Below are 20,497 nucleotides of genomic sequence, written 5' to 3' on the forward strand. Positions count from 1 at the left end.
GTCCACTCCCCAGTTTCTGGCTTGAAGGTCGCGAATGAAGTCCTTGTGGCCCCTGAGGCTGTCTCCAATGCCTTCGGCCGCTTTTTCGCCAAGGTTTCGAGCTCCGCTCATTACCACCCTGCCTTCCTCCCCCGCAAACAGGCAGAGGAGGCTAGGCCACCTGACTTTTGCTCCTCGAATTGTGAAAGTTATAATGCCCCATTCACCATGCGGGAACTCGAAACCGCACTTGGCCGATCACGGTCCTCCGCTCCAGGGCCTGATTCTATTCATATTCAGATGCTGAAGAACCTTTCTCCTGTGGGTAAAGGTTTTCTTCTTCGTACATACGATCGCATCTGGATTGAGGGACATGTTCCCGCATGCTGGCGCGAGTCTATTGTTGTCCCGATTCCTAAGCCGGGGAAGGACAAGCACTTGCCTTCCAGTTATCGACCTATCTCGCTTACCAGCTGTGTCTGTAAAGTGATGGAGTGAATGGTTAACTCTCGATTGGTTTGGCTGCTTGAGTCTCGACGCCTACTTACCAATGTCCAATGTGGATTTCGTAGGCGCCGCTCTGCTGTTGACCATCTGGTTACCTTGTCGACCTTCATTATGAATAACTTCTTGCGGAAGCGCCCGACCGCGGCTGTGTTCTTTGATTTGGAGAAGGCTTACGACACCTGTTGGAGGGCTGGCATTCTCCGCACCATGCATACATGGGGCCTTCGCGGTCGCCTCCCTCTTTTCATTCGTTCCTTTTTAATGGATCGACAGTTCAGGGTACGTTTGGGTTCTGTCCTGTCCGACACCTTTCGCCAGGAGAATGGGGTGCCACAGGGCTCAGTTTTGAGCGTCGCTCTGTTCGCCATCGCGATCAATCCAATAATGGATTGCCTCCCAGCTGATGTATCAGGCTCCCTTTTTGTGGACGATTTTACCATCTATTGCAGCGCGCAGCGTACACGTGTCCTGGAGCGCTGTCTTCAGCGTTCTCTTGACCGTCTTTACTCCTGGAGTGTCGCCAATGGCTTCAGTTTTTCTGCCGAGAAGACGGTCTGTATTAACTTCTGGCGCTACAAAGAGTTTCTCCCACCGTCCTTACGACTCGGTCCCGTTGCTCTCCCAATCGTGGAGACAACCAAATTTTTAGGCCTTACCTTTGACAGGAAACTTAGCTGGTCTCCACATGTATCATATTTGGCCGCCCGTTGTACCCGTTCTTTAAATGTCCTCCGTGTTCTCAGTGGTATGTCGTGGGGAGCGGATCGAACCGTCCTACTTCGTTTATATCGGTCGATCGTCCGCTCCAAGCTGGATTATGGGAGCTTCGTATACTCCTCTGCACGGCCATCCATCTTACGCCGCCTCAACTCCATACAACATCGGGGTTTACGACTTGCGATCGGAGCATTTTATACCAGTCCCGTAGAGAGTCTTCATGCTGACGCTGGCGAATTGCCACTCACTTACCGGCGCGATATACTGCTTTGTCGGTATGCCTGTCGGCTACTGTCAATGCCCGACCATCCGTCTTATCGTTCCTTTTTTGACGACTCTCATGACCTTCAATACGGGTTGTATGTCTCTGCCCTGCTACCCCCTGGAGTTCGCTTTCGTCGCCTCCTTCAACACCTTCATTTTTCACTCCCTGCAACCTTTCGAGTGGGCGAGAGCCGCACGCCACCTTGGCTCCAGGCTCAGGTCCGCGTTCACCTTGACCTCAGCTCGCTCCCAAAAGAGGTCACCCCCGGTTCGGTCTACCTCTCCCGTTTTTTGGAACTTCGTTCGAAGTTCATCAACATGACTTTCATTTATACAGATGGCTCTAAGACCAATGACGGGGTCGGGTGTTCCTTTATTGTCGGGGCACAAAGTTTCAAATATCGGCTCCATGACCATTGTTCGGTCTTCACAGCTGAGCTCTTTGCCCTCTACCAGGCTGTTCTTTACATCTGCCGCCACCGACATTCTGCTTATGTCATCTGCTCAGATTCCCTGAGCGCCATCCAGAGCCTCAGTGATCCATACCCGGTTCACCCTTTCGTACACCGGATCCAATGCTCTCTTCAGCGGCTGGTGGACGTCGGTCCGCCGGTTAGCTTTATGTGGGTTCCTGGCCATGTCGGTATCCCTGGGAACGAAGCTGCAGATGCCGCAGCCAAGGCTGCGGTCCTCCAGCCTCGGACAGCTTCTTGTTGTGTCCCTTCGTCCGATTTTACCAGGGTCATTTGTCGGCGCGTTGTGTCGTTGTGGCATGCCGATTGGGCTGCACTTACCGACAACAAGCTTCGAGCCTTAAAACCTCTTCCCGTGGCTTGGACGTCCTCCTCACGCCCTTCTCGGCGGGAGGAGGTCGTTTTAGCAAGGTTAAGAATTGGACACTGCCGGTTCAGCCATCGCCATCTGCTGACGGCTGCGCCGGCGCCGTTCTGCCCATGTGGGCACTTGCTGACGGTTAGACACATTTTAATGTCCTGTCCAGATCTTAACCAACTGCGCCTCGATCTTAACCTGCCTAATACTTTCGATGCCATTTTAGCGGATGACCCACGAGCAGCTGCTCGTGTTCTTTGTTTTATCAATTTGACGAACCTTGCTAAGGACATTTGATGATGTTGTTTTTAATTCTATGCCTGTCAGTCTCTTTTATCGTGTTTTCCCTTTTAGTTGTTGTTGTCAACTTGTGCCTCGCGGTGCATTCTTAACGTCGTCAGGGCGCTAATGACCATTGAAGTTGTGCGCCCTAAAACCACAAAAAAAAAACACCTGATGGATTGTGTAAGTAACGGCCTTAGTGCGTCACCATCTGCACCCACGATCACTACAGACTACCCATGGCACCCAAAATTCAGCACGGTAGCCAGCCCGTTGTGGTGGGGTCGTCATGTACCCTCTAGGTTGTAGCCCCCTGACAACACAGGGGCCGTACTGCCGATGCCTGAGCTGACACCTCCCCACGTAAGCCAAGGAGTAGATGCCCGTCTCTGTGGGGCATCGGGACTCCCAGAAACGGCCATCCTGCCAGGTGGCCTTTCCTGTGGCTGGGTGGCGCCCGTGGGGAGAGCCCCTGGTCGGAGTGGGTGGCATTGGGGCGGATGCCCCGCAATGAAGCGGGTGAAATCTCAATCTGGTGGTCGCCTGACCGCCAATGTCTCTAAGCGTGGTAAGGTGGAATTTAACGCTGTGACATATAACCCCAAATCGTTACCTTCCCTAGCCACACCATGGGAGGAACGTAGGGCTGCAGACAGACAGGAGCCATATTCGCCACGATACCTTGTATGCAGCTGATCTGATGGGGAATCGTTTTTGGGGACTAAGCCTCTCTTCTTTGTTCACCATCTTTAAGTTTGGGGAAGTGTCGTCTCTTTCCTAACTGAGGAGCGGGGCCATTTTGATACAAGCAGCTTCATCTGCACAGTCACGAGCGCTACTCGCCTGTGAGAAGCTCGGTGACATCGACATTACTGTCACTCCCCATAAGTCCTTAAATTTGGTCCAGGGGATTATTTCTCATAAATATGTTCTGCTACAGTCTGATGACGAGCTACGGGAGAACCTGGCACGATGAGGTGTGCACTTTGTCCGTCGTGTCTTTGGGGGGCCCAAGCATAATAAGGTCGCTGCCGGTGCCTTAATCCTGGCCTTTGAGGGTGACTGCTTGCCTGAGAAGGTCAAGGTCATGATCTACCAGTGCGATGTCAAGCCCTACGTCCCGCCCCCTATGCGATGCTTCCAGTGCTGGAAGTTCGGACACATGTCCTCCAGGTGCACTGCCAGCCCCATGTGTCGTGATTGTGGACGACCTCAGCATCCTGATGCTCCATGTGCTACGCCTCCCACCTGCGTTAACTGTGGGGAGCATCATTCTCCCTGCTCACCAGACTGTGCAGTCTATCAAAGAGAGCGGAAGATACAATAAATTAAGACCTTGGACCGTTTAACTTACCAAGAGGCAAAGAACAAGCTAGAATGACTCACCCCACATCTATGTTAAGGAGTTATGCTACCGTCACACTTTTATGTTCCGTTTGATGTAAATGTTATGAGTTTTCTTCTTGACACCCGTCTCGCTATGATACTGAACGGGCGCTGAAGACCTTGCTGTCGTGCACCCACAAACCCTTCTACTACTACTACTACTACTACTAGGTACCATCGATGTGGCGGTTGAGACACTGACTGCAACGATTGTTTCCGCTGCGGAATGTACCATTCCTCGTTAGTTAGGGTGCCCCCAGCGAAAGTCAGTGCCTTGGTGGTCTCCGGAGGTCGCTGAAGCCATTAAAAATCGTCGGCCATTAAAAATCAGTGACATAAGCGGCACCCATCTTTGGAGAACCTCATTTTCTTGAAACGTCTCCGTGCTCAAGCACGGCGGCCCATCACGAGGCGGAGCAGGAGTGCTGGAAGAGGTACGTTTCCACCATTGGTTCCCATACCTCACCCTCCCATGTGTGGATGAAGATCAGCCGCATCTTTGGATTGCAGCACTCTACAGGTGTCCTAGGGCTTACCATCAACGGGGCGGTATCCACAGATGCCGAAGCAATCGCTGAGCATTTCGCAGAGCACTACGTTCGGGCCTCTGCGTCGGGGAATTACCCGCCTGCGTTTCGCGCGCTCAAACGCCGGGAGGAATGCAAACGGCTTCCTTTTCGTTCTCGCCACCCTGAGGCGTATAACGTCCCATTTAGTTCGTGGGAACTCCAGAGCGCCCTGGCACAGTGTCCCGATACAGCCTCTGGGCCAGATGGCATCCACAATCAGATGCTCAAACACCTGTCCCCAGACTGTCAGCGATGTGTTCTTGCCATCTTCAACCGCATATGGGGCGATGGTGTCTTTCCGTCGCAGTGGCGAGAAAGTACCATCGTTCCGGTGCTGAAGCCTGGTAAGGACCCGCTTAATGTGGATAGCTATCGGCCGATCAGCTTGACAAATACTCTGTGCAAGCTATTGGAACGTATGGTGAGTCGACGGCTGTGTTGGCTGCTCGAGACCCTGGGTCTTCTGGCTCAGTGCCAGAGCGGCTTCCGTCAGGGCCTCTCCACCGCCGATACTTTGGTCTTCCTTGAGTCTGCAATCCGCACTGCTTTTTCCAGGCGCCAACACCTCGTCTCCGTCATTTTCGACATCTTCAGAGCATATCACACGACGTGGCGGCACCATATTCTCGCCACGTTGCACGGGTGGGGTCTCCGGGGCTCTCCCCATTTTTATTCAGAATTTTTTATCTGTTAGGACATTCCGCGTTTTAATTGTCACATCCCATAGTTCACTTCATATCCAGGAGAACGGCGTTCCATAGGGCTCTGTATTGAGCGTGCCCCTTTTCCTTGTGGCCATTAATGGCCTTGCAGCAGCAGTAGGGTCGTCTGTCTCACCCACGTTATATGCTGACGATTTCTGCATCTTTTTCAACTCCTCAACCATTGGTGTTGCAGAACGTCAGTTGCAGGGAGCCATACGCAAGGCGGCAGGCGTGGCCCCTAGCCCATGGGTTTCAATTTTCTCCTGCGAAGACTTGTGTTATGAACTTTTGTCGGCGGCGAACTGTCCATCCCAACCCTGAGCTCTATCTTCAGGATGCTATGCTCAGGGTTGTTGACACTTAACGTTTTCTGGGATTGCTGTTTGATGCCCGGCTTACTTGGTTTCCACATATTCGTCAGCTCAAGCGTCAGTGCTGGCAGCATCTGAATGCCCTCCGCTGCCTCAACAACACAACGTGGGGTGCAGATCGTAACACGCTGCTGCAGCTCTACAATGCCCTCGTGCTGTCCCGACTGGATTATGGGAGTGTGGCGTATGGCTCAGCGTCGCCCTCAGCGTTGCAGCTGCTGGACCCCGTTCACCACTGTGGCGTTCGACAGGCGACAGGAGCATTCTGCACCAGTCTTGTTAATAGCCTACTTGCTTAGGCTGGGGTTCCTCCGCTCCACATTTGGCGTCTACAACTCTTATCCAACTATGCTGCCCACGTTCTTTGCTCACCTCATCAACCTAACTACCGTCTCCTTTTCGCCAATGTGGCAGTCCATACCCCAAACCGGTGGCCTCAATCGGGCCATACCATTGGGATCCGTGTTCGGTCACTCCTTAGTGACCTCGAGTCTTTGCCTCTTACATCTGCTTTTCAGGTCCACCCACATACACCACCTTGGTGTATTCGTCGGCCGCAGCTTCGGCTGGACCTCTCACAATGGCAAAAGGATTCAGTTCCTCCTGCAGTCTTGCGCCGCCAATTTCTTACTCTCCTCGACGCATCCCGCGACTCAGAGGCTATCTATACAGATGGCTCGATTTGTGATGGCAGTGTGGGGTACGCTTATGCTCATGTGGACTATGTAGACCAGTGCTCCTTGCTGGACGGTGGCAGTGTTTACACCGCAGAGCTAACAGCCATTTTTCGTGCCCTTGAGCGTATTCTTACCAGCACTGGAGAGTCTTTCGTCATTGGCAGTGACTCTCTCAGTAGTCTGCAGGCTCTTGACCAGTGCTACCTACGCCATCCCATTGTTGTTGCCATCCAGGAGTCCGTTCATGCTCTTGACCAGCGTGGACGTTCAGTGGTGTTCATCTGGACCCTGGGACACGTTGGGATAGCGGGAAACGAACAGGCCGACAAGTTAGCTAAAGAAGCCACCCGTAAACTGCCGTTGGAGATCGGCCTCCAGGCCACTGATCTCCGATCGGTGTTACGCCGTCGGATCTTTGGGATGTGGGCAGACGAAGGGCGCACTCTGTCCGTACCCAACAAGCTGCAGCGTGTAAAGGGGACCACGACCGTGTGGGGTTCCTCCATGCAGGCCTCTCGCAGGGATTCTGTTGTTCTCTGTAGGCTCCGCATTGGTCACTCTTGGCTGACGTATGGTTATCTGCTGCGTCGAGAGGACCCCTTACTGTCGCTGTGGTGACACCATGACGGAGGCCCAAATATTGTTGGAATGTCCTCTTTTAACTGCCCTCAGGCGAACTTTTAATCTCCTGGGTGATTTATCATCTCTTTTAGGTGGCAATGTCTGTATGGCAGATCGGGTTTTAAGTTTTATTCGCGCAACCGGCTTTTATAGGCCCATTTAATTTTATTACATCACCCTCTTTTGAGCTGTATCTTTTACTTAGTTATTTGTTTTAATTCGACTCTCTCCTATTCTTTTAGGCTGTAGGTTTTAACGTGTTGCACAGTGGCTGGCTCATCCTATTATTTTGGTGATCAGCTAGCCACGATCCTCTGCTGTACACTCTAAATTCTTTCTGCCTTTCTTCTCTTTGTTGTTTTTATTGCTGTGCTCCGTTTTCCATGTTTCTTCATTATTGACCTTGGGGATTTTCTTCCCCTGGACTTTTTATCTTGTGCTTCGAATGACTAAAGGATGGTTTCACTGTGCTCTGTGTGTTTATGAAACAAGGGACCGATGACCTATGCAGTTTGGTCCCTTTAATTCTCAAACCAACCAATCAGCGTGGCGCATGGCACGTACTCCGCCATCGACCTTTCGATCTGTAGCCCTCGCCTCTTACTGTCTGTCCAATGGAGTGTGCATGACGACTTCTGTGGCAGTGACCACTTCCGATCCTTCTGTCACTGCCACGGCGCCACTCTTCTGGGCGCCCCAGCAGATGGGCTATGAATAAGGCTGACTGGGACTTGTTTTCCTCCACTGCCGCTATTGAGCCTCTCTCTAGTGATGACATTGATGCGGTGGTTCAATCGGTCACCACCGGCATCGTTACTGCCACCGAATCTGCCATTCCCCGTGCTTCTGGGTCCCCTCGGCGGAGGGCTGTGCCTTGGTGGTCGCCTGAGATCGCTGAAGCGATTAAAGATCGCCGGCGGGCGCTCCAGCGTCACAAGCGACATCCCTCCATAGACCACCTTATCTCCTTCAAACGGCTGCGTGCGCGGGCCCGCCTCCTTATCCGCCAAGGCAAGGAGGAGTGCTGGGAGTGGTATGTGTCCACCATTGGCCTCCATGTCACTCCATCGCAGGTCTGGGCCAAGATTCGACGCGTCTACGGCTATCGGACCCCGCTCAGCGTCCCTGCACTCCCACTGAATGGAGCAGTTTGTACTGACTCGACGTCATTGCAAACCGCTTAGAACAACATTTTGCTATGAGTTCCGCATCTGCGAATTACCCCAGGCCTTCCGCTCCATTAAAGAGCGGATGGAACGTCGGAGCCTTCCTTTTTGCATCCACATTTCTGAATCCTACAATGTTCACAGCGCCCTCGGCGCTTGCCCTGGGCCCCTGGGCCAGATCGCATTCACTGTCAGATGCTGAAACACCTTTCAGTGGACTGCAAGCGACGCCTCCTCGACCTTTACAACCGTCTCTGGGTCGAGGTTGAGTTTCCGTCGCAATGGCGGGCAAGCATTGTCATCCCCGTTTTGAAACCGGGCAAGCGTCCTTATGAGGTGGACAGCTACCGCCCCATTAGCCTCACCAACGTTCTTTGCAAGCTTCTCGAAACGGATGGTGAGCCGGCGCTTGAATTGGGTGCTGGAGTCTCGGGGCCTTCTGGCTCAGTCTCAGGGTGGGTTCCGTAAAGGCCGCTCCGCCGTCAACAATCTGGTGAGCCTGAAGTCAGCCATCTGCAGTGCCTTTGCCAGCCCTCAGCACCTGGTCTCTGTCTTTTTCGACATGCGGAAGGCGTACGATACGACATGGCGTCATCACATCCTTTCTACGCTTCATAGATGGGGCCTTCGGGGCCCTCTGCCGATCTTTGTCCGCAATTTTCTGTCGTATCGCACCCTCTGCGTGCAAGTCTCAGCCTCCAATAGTTCCTCCCGCGTCCTGGAGAACGGGGTACCACAGGGCTCTGACGTCAGTGTCTGCCTGTTTTTAATCGCAATCAACGGTCTCGCTGCAGCGGTAGGAAATTCTGTCTGCGCTTCCCTGTATGCTGACGACTTCTGCTTTTACTATATCTCTATTAGCATTGCAGCTGCTGAACGTCAGCTACAGGGCGCAATCCGCAAGACGCAGGCTTGGGCTGTAGCGCGTGGTTTTTCAGTTTTCGGCTGCCAAGACCCGCGTTATGCATTTTTGCCGGCGCTGCACGGTCCATCCTGAGCCGCGGCTTTATCTTGGCGGCGAACTTCTTGCTGTGGTGGAGACCCACAGGTTTTTGGGTGTACTTTTTGATGCCCGGTTGACTTGGCTGCCTCATATTCGGCAGCTTAAACAGGCGTGTTGGCGGCATCTAAATGCTCTGAGATGCTTTGAGCCACACCAGCTGGGGCGCCGACCGCTCTACCCTGTTGCGGCTCTACTAGGCGTTAATCCAGTCTGGATTATGGGAGCCTGGCTTATAGCTCCGCTTCCCCATCTGCGTTGCGGATGCTGGACCCCATTCTCCACAGCGGAATATGCCTTGCTACTGGTGCTTTCCGCACCAGTCCTGTGGACAGCATTCTTGTGGAGGCTGGTGTCCCTCCACTGCGATTACACCGCCAACGTTTGCTGGCTTCTTATGCTGCCCATGTTTTCAGCTTGCCCGGGCATCCTAATTATCGGTTACTATTCCCATGGTCGCATGTCCATCTTCCAGAACGCAGGCCCAGAGCTGGATATACGATCGCGGTCCGCTTTCGAGAGCTTCTCTCCGGGCTTGGGGCTTTCCCTGTTTCGCCTCCTTTCCTGGCACCTCTGCATACACCCCTGTGGTGTGTGCCTCGCCCTCGCCATCAGCTGGAATTGGCACAGGGCCCAAAGGACTCAGTCCCTCCGGAGGCTTTCCGCCGCCGCTTTCTTTCCATCCTCGCAACATATCAGGGCTCTGGCATTGTTTACACTGACGGCTCATGTTTGCTGGTCGAGTCGGTTATGCGCTAACTCTAGGGGACCATTCGGAACAACGTTCCTTGCCGGCTAGGTGCAGCGTTAACACTGTTAAGCGGGTCGCCATCGTTCGAGCCCTAGAGTATATCTGCTCCTACTCAGGTGAGTCCTTCGTTATCTGTAGCGATTCCCTGAGTGGTTTACGAGCTCTCGACCAGTGTTTTCCTCTTTCTCGTCTGGTGATGGCTATCCAGGAGACCCTGCATACTCTTGCCCGTTGCGGCCGCTCTGTGGTCTTTGTGTGGACCCCCGGTCATGTCGGTATCTCAGGCAATGAAAATGTTGACTGCCTGGCCAAACAGGCCACCAGTGAACCCACTCTAGACATGGGACTTCCGGAGACTGATTTAAGGGCAGTCTTCCGCCACAAAGTTATCTCGCTTTGGGATGCTGAATGGCGCGGTCTGGCCACCCCTAACAAACTCCGTGCCATCAAGGAGACGACGACTGTGTGGCACTCCTCCTTGCGAGTCTCTCACAAGGAGTTTGTCGTTCTCTGCCGACTGCGTATTGGGCACACGCGGATGACCCACGGCCACTTTCTGCGCCGTGAGGTCCCTCCTTGACTTGCAGTCCCGCACCACCCTCTGACATTGACACTACTTCATCAGTCAGGCAGAAAAATTTAGCTCAACGTGGGCAGGTAGGGTTGGAAAGTATTGGACGTAGAATGGGGGGGACGGGGGACGGGTGGGATAGTCCCGCCAAAGGATGCATCCGTGGTGGGCGTGCCAGGTCTATTGTTAGCCAGGGTCGGAATATGATTGCTCTCGGATGGTTTGGGGAACCGGATGTCGATGCCAGGGGCGTGGAAGTGTGGTCCCAACGTGGCATAACCCATGGACATTGTCCCGCAGGGCATCCACTTTCTCATAGAGCCGCTGTGCGTTGTTGCTTATGGTTGTATTGAATGGGACGATATCCATTTCTTTGTGGACAGTGAAAATTCTCCTCATGTGCCGAGGCGTGCAGGTTCCACCTGACCAACTTGTTCGGCAGGCGCTGCAACGTCCGCATGCTGGTGACACTAATGGTTGCCCTCACGTTTGGCTCTGCTGCATTGGTGTCAGGATAACTGTTCGGTAAATGTGGAGGTTGGTATGCAAGTTAAGTTCCCACCTGCAAAAGAGTGGGTACAAAGCCATGGTCAGTTTTTACCCCTTGTTGGCGACATACTCCACATGACAGTGGAGGAGCCACTTGTGGTCCATGTTGAACCCGAGATAAGTGGTTGTTGGGGACCAGAGCAACTGCATGCCTGCAATCGGAATATTGCGACGGAGGACTGGAGGCCGTTTCGTGAAGTAGGCTGCCATAGTTTTGGCGGCATTGAGAGCTATTTAGTTTGTCCAGCACTGGGCGATGGCGTCCACCTGTCGCTGGAGGCGGGTGACGACGCCATCAGTAATGCGACCAGTGGTATATAGTGCTGTGTTGTCAGCATGTTGTGCTACACGCCACTTGGGGACGACTGGCATATCATTTACATAGATATTGAAAAATATGGAATATAACATCGATCCATGTGGAGTGCCTGCCGACAATTGGCGAATGCTGGAACGAATTCCGATTGAGCCACTAGGAACGTCTTACCACAGAGGAAGTTATCCACGTTATTAACATAAATATCCGGTATGGGGGCCTGTGTCAGCATCTTGTGTACTAGGTTGTCTTGCCAGATCATCTTGTAGCCGTTCTGCAAGTCCAGGAAAACGACAGCTTTCGACTTGGCGGTGTAGAAACCTTTGCAGAAGTCTTCAGTGATCTGTAAGACCTGAAGTTCGGCACAGGTGCGAGATGAATCCAAACTGTTCAGGACAGATCGTCCCATCCGCCGAAAGAGGTTGGGAAAGTAGGTGAAGGATAACAGATTCAAGGACCTTCGCCATAGTATTTAGGAGGCTGGTTGGCCAGTTGTTTGTGGGGACCATAGGGTCCTAGAACCTTTTGGGGATCAGTCAGCCTGGCTTGTTTCCACGGAGGGGAGGAAAAGGCCAGACGAGAGACAAGTTTAAAATCATGGTGCACAAGGTGAGTGCCATGCGGGAAAGGTGGCAAAGATGTTCATTTAAAATTCCGTCTAACCCAGTGCCCGACAGGCCACGTTGCCGTTGCAGGATATACTGAATTTCTGCCATGAACGTAAGGAGGGGGCAGACTGGGGTGGGCGGTTGCGGAAAGCAGCAATAGCTGCCAGGACTTCTTGTTCATCCTGTAGTTCGTCCGGACAAGGGGGCGGTTTTGGGGCTCGAATGAATCCGCCAGCGTTTCCACAATTTCGAGTGTATCATACAAAAGCCCACTGCCGTGTGTATAGGATGGGCAGTCGCTGGCATAGAATGCCGCAGGGTGCGAATAACAGCCCAGTCAGACTTTTCGTGCAGGAAGAAAGCGGACATCCTTTTCTCTCATTGTTCGGATCTTTAGTCAGCGAGTCGGTGGCAGAATTCACGCTGGTGGCGTCTCATTTAGCGTTTGTCCTGGGGATCGCGAAACTTCTTCCACCGCCGGCGGTAGCGGTTCTTCTGCACCTTCAGCTCCTGTAACAGGGGAGGCAAATCGTCCAGGGGGGTGGTTAAATTCCGAGGTGCAGTGGAGGTGGAGAGTTTCACTGATTTCTGTATTTTGGCGGTAAGATAATCCACAGCACAGACTATATTGGCTGGTGTTGTCAAATCGACGTCGTGTCGAGTGGTGTTATAAAGTACCCTGGTAAACTTGTCCCAATTGGTGAGGGTCACAGAGGACCGAACATCAAATGAAAGAGTAACATTGGTGAGTTGCAAGAGTACTGGCTCATGGTCAGAGGCCAGTTCCTGGAGAACTTCCAGTGAAAACTGAGCGGTGATGTTTTTGAAGATGGCCAAATCCAGAACGTCTGGGTGGAAGTTAGAACGGACTGGGATATGTGTAAGTTCTTGGGGGCCATAGACCGATAGCGCTAAAGTATCCTCTACGTCAAGGGGGAGCCGGCCTTTGGGGTTAGAGACCCGGGAATGCCAAGCTGGGTGCTTGGCATTGAGATCCGACCCAACAATAAGCCTGTCGAAGGGATGCCAATGTGTGGAGGTCTGCTTCCAGAAGTGGCTTGTTTGGGCTCAAATACGCTGCTGCAAGTGCGGTGGCACGGGGGTGTGTAGACGATGGCCGCTGAGGCATCTGTGTTCCATTGGCTGGAGAGTCTCTTGGGTATTGGCAGGGGCTTTGTTGAGGAGCACTGCCATGCCTCCACCACGGCGGTGTGGGCGGTCGGGGCGGTAACACGTGATGTTGTGAAGGTGGAAGTCGTCTGTCGGTTTGAGGAGTGTTTCTGTGACCAGTAAAACATCCACGCGATGGGGTATTATAGACTAGATACGTTAAAATGTTGCAAGAAGTACGCACTTAAATATAAATAAGATCGCATCGTTCCCCATTACCACTATGGTGCCAAACTTCGATTCGTTTATAGATCTTGAGATGATGTTTGATTCGAAAGGCGTACGCTATGGAATGTTCTCTCTTTGCATCTGGCCGGCAGTTCAGTTTCGTATTTATGACATATGTAATTTACCGCCTACACGTTCCGTTTTTAATACTGAGTGGCGTTTCGCATGCAGAAAGAGTGATCGCAAACGGGTGATTTACGTAAAATTCTTCGACGATAATGGGATTCGAACCCATGCGTACAGAGCACATTGGACTAACAGTCCAACGCCTTAACCACTCGGTCATCTTTTATTTTTACAAATAACATAATCAACTGAACAAGTACCATAACAGATAACTTTCTTTATCTGTGGGTATTCAGCTGCGTTAACATGAGTTTTAAACATGGAATTTTGACAAGTATTTTTTGACATAACAGCGAAAAGTCCATGAGTTTTATACAAACATTGTAAATGTGAAATAAATCAGAGTGATTATACAAAAGTGGTATTTCCATAGTTGCATCAAAAGTTTACTAAAGTCTAGCTGAATAGAAGTACCTAATACACACGCAAAAATTCAATACGTAAGACTTTCTTTCAACGGTTTCTTCATTGTTAAACCAACAGTATTGTACGGGGACCTGCTAATGTGTGTGATAAATGAAATAGTATGGTTGGATCTCCCTCACAAGTTGTTGTATCAAAAACAAGATGCACTTCTGCCTCAACAGGATATTCTGGACTGTATGCGTTTCTATTCATTACTTCGACAGTACAGAGTATGTCTTCGGTCAACATATCACCAAATTTCTCTGTTAATAGTTATCTTTCGCATTCATTGTTCAACCTAATAATTTCCACACGTACGGTCCAGACTTCCCAAGTACTTTCTATTGGAAATTGCCACCTGTTTTTCTCCCGCTGGAAAAATTCCAATGATATTTCCCCAGTGGTCTGCTGTGCACTGATATGTGGTGAGTCCGAAAACGCCGAAATTTCTTTCTTCAAATTGCGATCTAAATCCTCGGAATAACAAACATGAGTGAGATATATAAAATCACAATCCACATCACAGAATCCAATACTTCAAAATATATGGCATAATGTTTCAGGAACGAAGTCAAACTTTCCCACTGTTCGGTGAAAAAGAACGGAATGAAACAAACTCGCTACAGCTTCCTTTACCTGCCTGGGTTCTACAGTCAGTTCTAGTGTCTCAGACCTGTCCTTCATAATTTCAGATTGGTTAGCTGAATAGGGTAGAACTAAGAGAAGTAATTCATTAGGTCCAATATCACATCCTGCAATTTGATAAGTCAGATACGGTTAACTTTACGACAAGAAACAGGAACCTACAACTTCACAATGTATACATGGAAAACACACCGTCACCCATTGCAAATACATGGACCAACCAATGAACTAACATATTCGGGCAAGATAAGGTATTTCCAACAGTACGAACATAAGGTAGCTAGATTCTTCAGAAGAAACTCCGACAGAACAGTTCCACTGGTACAAAATTGTGTACAAACGATATCTCGACTCAACGACCTATGCACAGCCTAGTTACGGGTTAAGTACCACCTCGTCTGCTGGTTCGAAAATCTCTTTCGCTACTCTTTGCGGAAAAGTCCTTTCGTCGATTGAAAAACGCATCATACCGTGGCTGGTGTTAACGTCTTAATGGCCTACTGCGGTGCAGCTGACCAAACTCCCACACGTGAATCACATAATGATAGTATCCATCCTCGTCGGTATCCGATCCTGGGAAAATAGTCGGCACACTCACGTATTGCAGAAACAAGCACTGAATCCTCATGCAGTGTCGTCAAATACTAATGAGAAATGTCCTGTGCACTCAGTATCACAACTTAATGCAACGACGCATGTATCTCGATGCGCAACATTAATTTGTCACCTTCGTTGACCTCATCGCTGTTATTGCTTGCATGTTTCTTACGAAGAGCAAGCTACGTTCTTCCTAGCAGAATTGTGTGAGTGGAGGCTCCTGATGTTGGCGATGGAGCTTGGCACTAACAGATCGCTTCCGTATATGGCGGCCTGACGGAAAAGAAACAGTCGAAAGGTTACAGTAGTTTTTGGCAGTGTACTACTACTACTACTACTACACATCGTCACTGGTTCAGGTCCGGTCAAGCTGCCTTAGTGGGCAAGTGAGAGGAGACTCAAAGCAATTGCTGACGGACAGCCGAGCATAGCACTTTGAAGGTGCGGTCGCCAAGGGCCTCAGCATTCATTTGCTGAGTATGGGCTTGGCGACCCCGGGGTCCACAGCTGGGGACTGGTCAGAGCCGCCAGTCTCATGTCACCGTAACCCCCAGACATGCTTCAGCGACCACCGTAGGGCGCGGCGGTGGAATGTTGTGTGCTGCGGGAATGTTGTGTGCTGCGGGAATGTTGTGTGCTGCGGGAATGGTAATCTTCGCTTGACTGCCTGCATTGCGAGGTGGTTAACCTCTATAAAAACCCCTCAGTCTTACGGTGTGCTGTGCGCCTGTAAGATTCCCGCTTGCGACTGTTCCACCCCAACAGCCATGCAACTTCTGCGGCACCTGCTGTACCTCAGTTGTATAAGGCTTACTCAGGTACACGGGGCTCTGAGTGGACCTCCAGTTCCCTAGCTGCTCGTGGGACCGAGATGGAACCCTCGAACTTTCCTTCTTCTCCTCCCAGCGGAAAGGGTGGGCCGCTGGTAGGTTCTAACAACCAATCTCACAAGAGGGCTCGTGTAGCCAGTCCTCCTGATTCAGGTAATAGTAACAGAATGCATGCTGCTTCGCAGAATGTGTTTCTCATAATTAGAAGAAAAATGGAAGTTTTGAAAAAGTTTCGCCATTTTATATACAGAAGTGCTTAGAAGGTATTGCTGGCACATTAAAATCTGTAAAGCGCTTGCAAAATGGCACCTTGTTGGTTGAAACATCTAGCTTCCGGCAAGTCCAGAACCTTCAGAAGGCACAATTTCTTGGGGAGTTTGCGGTTGAGACTGAATTTCACAACACCTTGAACTACAGCAAGGGTGTTGTGACTTGCAGAGATCTCGTTGACATTCCCCAAGACGAACTGAAGACTGAATGAATGGTCCTGGGAAGGAATTGTCGCCGTGCAACACGTTATGAAACGGGTGGATGGTGCTCTCATGAAATCTGACTCGTTTATCCCTACGTTTAACAGCACCAAATTGCCCGAGCATGTGAAGGCAGGTTTCCTACGTCTCAGTGTACGGCCTTATTACCCCAACCCCATGCGGTGTTTTCAAAGCCAACACTTTGGACACACTACACTCGGCTGTAAAGGGGAAGCCACTTGCAGGAAATGTGGTAAAGCCGCCCATGAGGGAGTTGGTTGCTCCTCTCCTCCCAAGTGCCTCAACTGCTCTGGGGATCACCCTGTGTGGAGTAGGGAATGTAGAGTTTTCCTTGAGAAATGGAAGATCCAGGGACTTAAAACCACCAAACGCATCCCGTATGGTGAGGCAAAGAAAATTTAAAAGTCCCTGCAGCCGCCTACGTTCGCTGCTTCCTTTTCTTCCGTTCTGAAACAGCCAGTCCTGAAAACTGATGCCACTACACAAACGGAGGTTGCTACTGTCAGCACTAGCACCTGCGTTTGTCAATGTACGTGTGCTGCTGCTGCTGTTCATGTGAAGCCTGCTGCCCCCCCCCCCCCCCCCCGGCCTTCTGACCAGGCCATGGTAGCTGACGTCATGGAACTTCCTGTCCCCTTCCTGCCTCAAGTCTTGTGCACTGCCCAGTGCTGCTACACCTCCTACTGTTTCTGAGGTTTTGGCTCCAATGCCACCTCAGGCCAGAAAATCGAAGCTAAAGCCAAAAGTGAAGACTCGCCCGCTCAAGGAGACTGAAATTCTACAGTCTGCTGATGTTGTCATTCTCTCTGACGTCTCTCTCGACTCCTCTTCAGATCCCACTGCGGATTCGGGGGTAAGAATCGGCCCGCGGTATTCCTGCCTATCGTAAGAGGCGACTAAAAGGAGTCTCACATGTTTCGGCCTTATGTGATGGTCCCCTCTCGGGTTTGACCTCCATCTTGCTAAATTATTCCGAAGAGCGAGCCAATTGGGGAAGGGCGCTTTTTCGTCGTTGCAATGGTGTCCCGCTCGTTTTCTATCTCTTGGGCGAGGATACGTCCCTGGGTGCGATTACCACACTGCATTCTGCAGTGTTGCTTTCACCTGCGACGACGACCTTGGACATTTTTGCACCTAAGATCCAGCGCGGTAGCCAGTCCGTTGTGGAGGGGCCGCCATGTACCCTGTTGGTTGTAGCCCCCTGACAACACAGGGATCGCTCTACTGATGGCTGCGCCGTTACCTCCCCACGTATGCCAGGGAGTAGATCCCATCTCCCTGGGGCATCGGGACTCCCGGCAATGGCCATCCTGCCAGGTGGCTATTGCTGCGGCTGGGTGGCGCCCGTGGGGAGGGCCGTTCGTTGGAGTAGGTGGCATCAGGGCGGATGACCCGCAATGAAGCGTGGTACATCTTCTCTCGCTGGTGGGCCTCCACCAGCAGTATCTAAGCGATCGAGGTCTAACCTCAACGGCAGGAAATACGAACCACAATCATTTCCCTCCCTGGCCACTCCATGGGAGGAACGTATGGCAAAAGAAGGCAGTGGAGAACATTCACCCCGGTTCCTTGTGGGTACGCGAGTCGATGGGGAATCGTTTATGTCAACCAAGCCCTAGTTTTTTGTGGTGCATTTAGAGGACAATTTCGGAGAGGTGGAGGGCTTGTCCAAAATGCGCTCTGGTTCCGTACTCATCCAAACAGACCAGTGCCAAAGAGAACACCCATAAATTTGGGAAACAACAACCGGTCGCTGGTCATAGGGCTTCACGGTCGTCGTCCGTCCCTGAGACTGACCCAGTGGGGCCCTCCCAGCCAGACTCTCGAAAGGCACAGTGTGCAAAGCAGTTGAAGAAAATGGCTTCCAAGCATCCTGACATTGCAGAGGCACCTGTCCCACCGCAACCTTCACACTCTGCATCTGAGGATGAGGTGGAGATCCAGGCGTCCACTTGGGACCTCGATCTCGCCGGTCCCTCCAACGCCACGGAAAGCACTAGAACAAGTGCTCAATCGGAGGCAGCAGGTGACCCACTGGCGTAATCTGCCTTCCCCGTCCCGTCACGCCTTTCCCAGCCATGGACAACACCATCCTCCAGTGGAACTGCAGCGGTTTCTTCCACCATCTCGCTGAGCTCCGCCAACTTATCAGCCTTCACCCTTTCTTCTGCATTGCACTTCAGGAAACTTGGTTTCCGGCAATGCGGACCCCTGCCCTTCCCGGCTGTAGGGGTTATTATAAGAACCGAGCAGCTTATGAAAGGGTGTCTGGTGGCGTCTGCATCTATGTCCTTAACTCTCTTCACAGCGAGTCTGTCCCTCTCCACACACCTTTAGAGGCTGTCGCTGTTGGGGTGTGGACGCCAAAGGCTATTACCGTCTGCAGTCTTTACGTTCCACCGGATGGTGATGTCGCGCAGCATGAGCTGGCTGCACTGCTAGGCTAATTGCAGTCACCTTTCTTGTTACTGGGCGACTTCAACGCCCATAACCCTCTGTGGGGTGGGTCAGTGGCTACAGGTCGAGGTTCCACCATTGAGCATTTATTGGCACAGTTCGATCTTTCACTTTTAAATGATGGTTCCTTCACACACTTCAGCGTGGCGCATGGCACGTACTCCGCCATCGACCTTTCGATTTGCAGCCCTAGCCTCTTACCGTCTGTTGACTGGAGTGTGCATGACGACCTGTGTGGTAGTGACCACTTCCCGATCTTTCTGTCACTGCCACAGCGTCAGTCTTCTGGGCTGGCTTGCAGGTGGGCCATGAATAAGGCCGACTGGGACTTGTTTTCCTCCACTGCTGCTATTGAGCCTCTCTCTAGTGATGACATAGATGCGGTGGTTCAATCGGTCACCACTGGCATCGTTACTGCCGCCAAATCTGCCATTCCCCGCTCTTCTGGATCCCCTCGGCGGCGGACTGTGCCTTGGTGGTCGCCTGAGATCGCTGAAGCGATTAAAGATCGCCGGCGGGCGCTCCAGCGTCACAAGCGACATCCATCCATCGAACACCTTATCGCCTTCAAACAGCTGCGTGTGCGAGCCCGCCGCCTTATCCGCCAAAGCAAGCAGGAGTGCTGGGAGCGGTATGTGTCTACCATTGGCCTCCATGTCTCTCCATCGCAGGTCTGGGTTATGATCCGACGCCTCTATGGCTATCGGACCCCTATCAGCGTCTCTGCGCTGTCACTGAATGGAGCAGTTTGTACAGACTCCGACGAAATTGTCAATAGCTTGGCCGAGCGTTTCGCTCTGAGTTCCGCTTCTTCCACTTACCCACTGGCCTTCCGCTCCATTAAAGAGCGGATGGAACGTCGGAGCCTTTCGTTTCACACCCACCACCCAGAATCTTACAATGCTCAATTCAGTGAGTGGGAATTTCGCAGTGCCCTAGCCGCTTGCCCTGATACCGCTCCTGGGCCAGATGGCATCCACTGTCAGATGCTGCAATACCTTTCAGTGGACGCCTCCTCGACCTTTACAACCGTCTTTGGGTTGAGGGGGAGTTTGCATCACAATGGCTCCCCCTGCGGGTCCGGTGTAAGAATAGGCCCGAGGTATTTCTGCCTGTCGTAAGAGGCGACTAAAAGGAGTTTCAACCGTTTCGGCCTTCCATGTGACGGTCCCCCTTGGGCTTTGACCTCCATTTTTCAAAATTCTACAGAAGTACGAGCCTTTTGGGGAAGGACGCCTTACGTGGTGTACCACTGGTCCTCAGTGCACTAAGACCTTGGCACTCAGCATTGTAACGGCGTTGTCACCATACCCACTATTCCTCAAATTGGGCCTAAACGCCTGATGGGTTGTACAAGTTAGGCCCATATTGCGTCCCCATCTGCACCTACAATCATGATGGACTTTCCGTGGCATCCGAAATCCAGCACGGTAGCCAGCCCGTTGTGGTGAGGTCGTCATGTACCCTCTAGGTTATAGCCCCCTGACAACACAGGGATCGTACTGCCGATACCTGAGCTGCACCCACCCCACGTCGGCCAAGCAGTAGATGCCCGTCTCCTTGGGGCATCGGGACTCCCGGCAACGGTCATCCTGCCAGGTGGCCCTTGCTGAGGCTGGGTGGCGCCCGTGGGGAGAGACCCTGGTCGGAGTGGGTGGTATCGGGGCGGATGTTTCGCA

This window comes from Schistocerca cancellata, chromosome 2 (assembly GCF_023864275.1).
Source record: "Schistocerca cancellata isolate TAMUIC-IGC-003103 chromosome 2, iqSchCanc2.1, whole genome shotgun sequence".
Taxonomy (NCBI): Eukaryota; Metazoa; Arthropoda; class Insecta; order Orthoptera; family Acrididae; genus Schistocerca; species Schistocerca cancellata.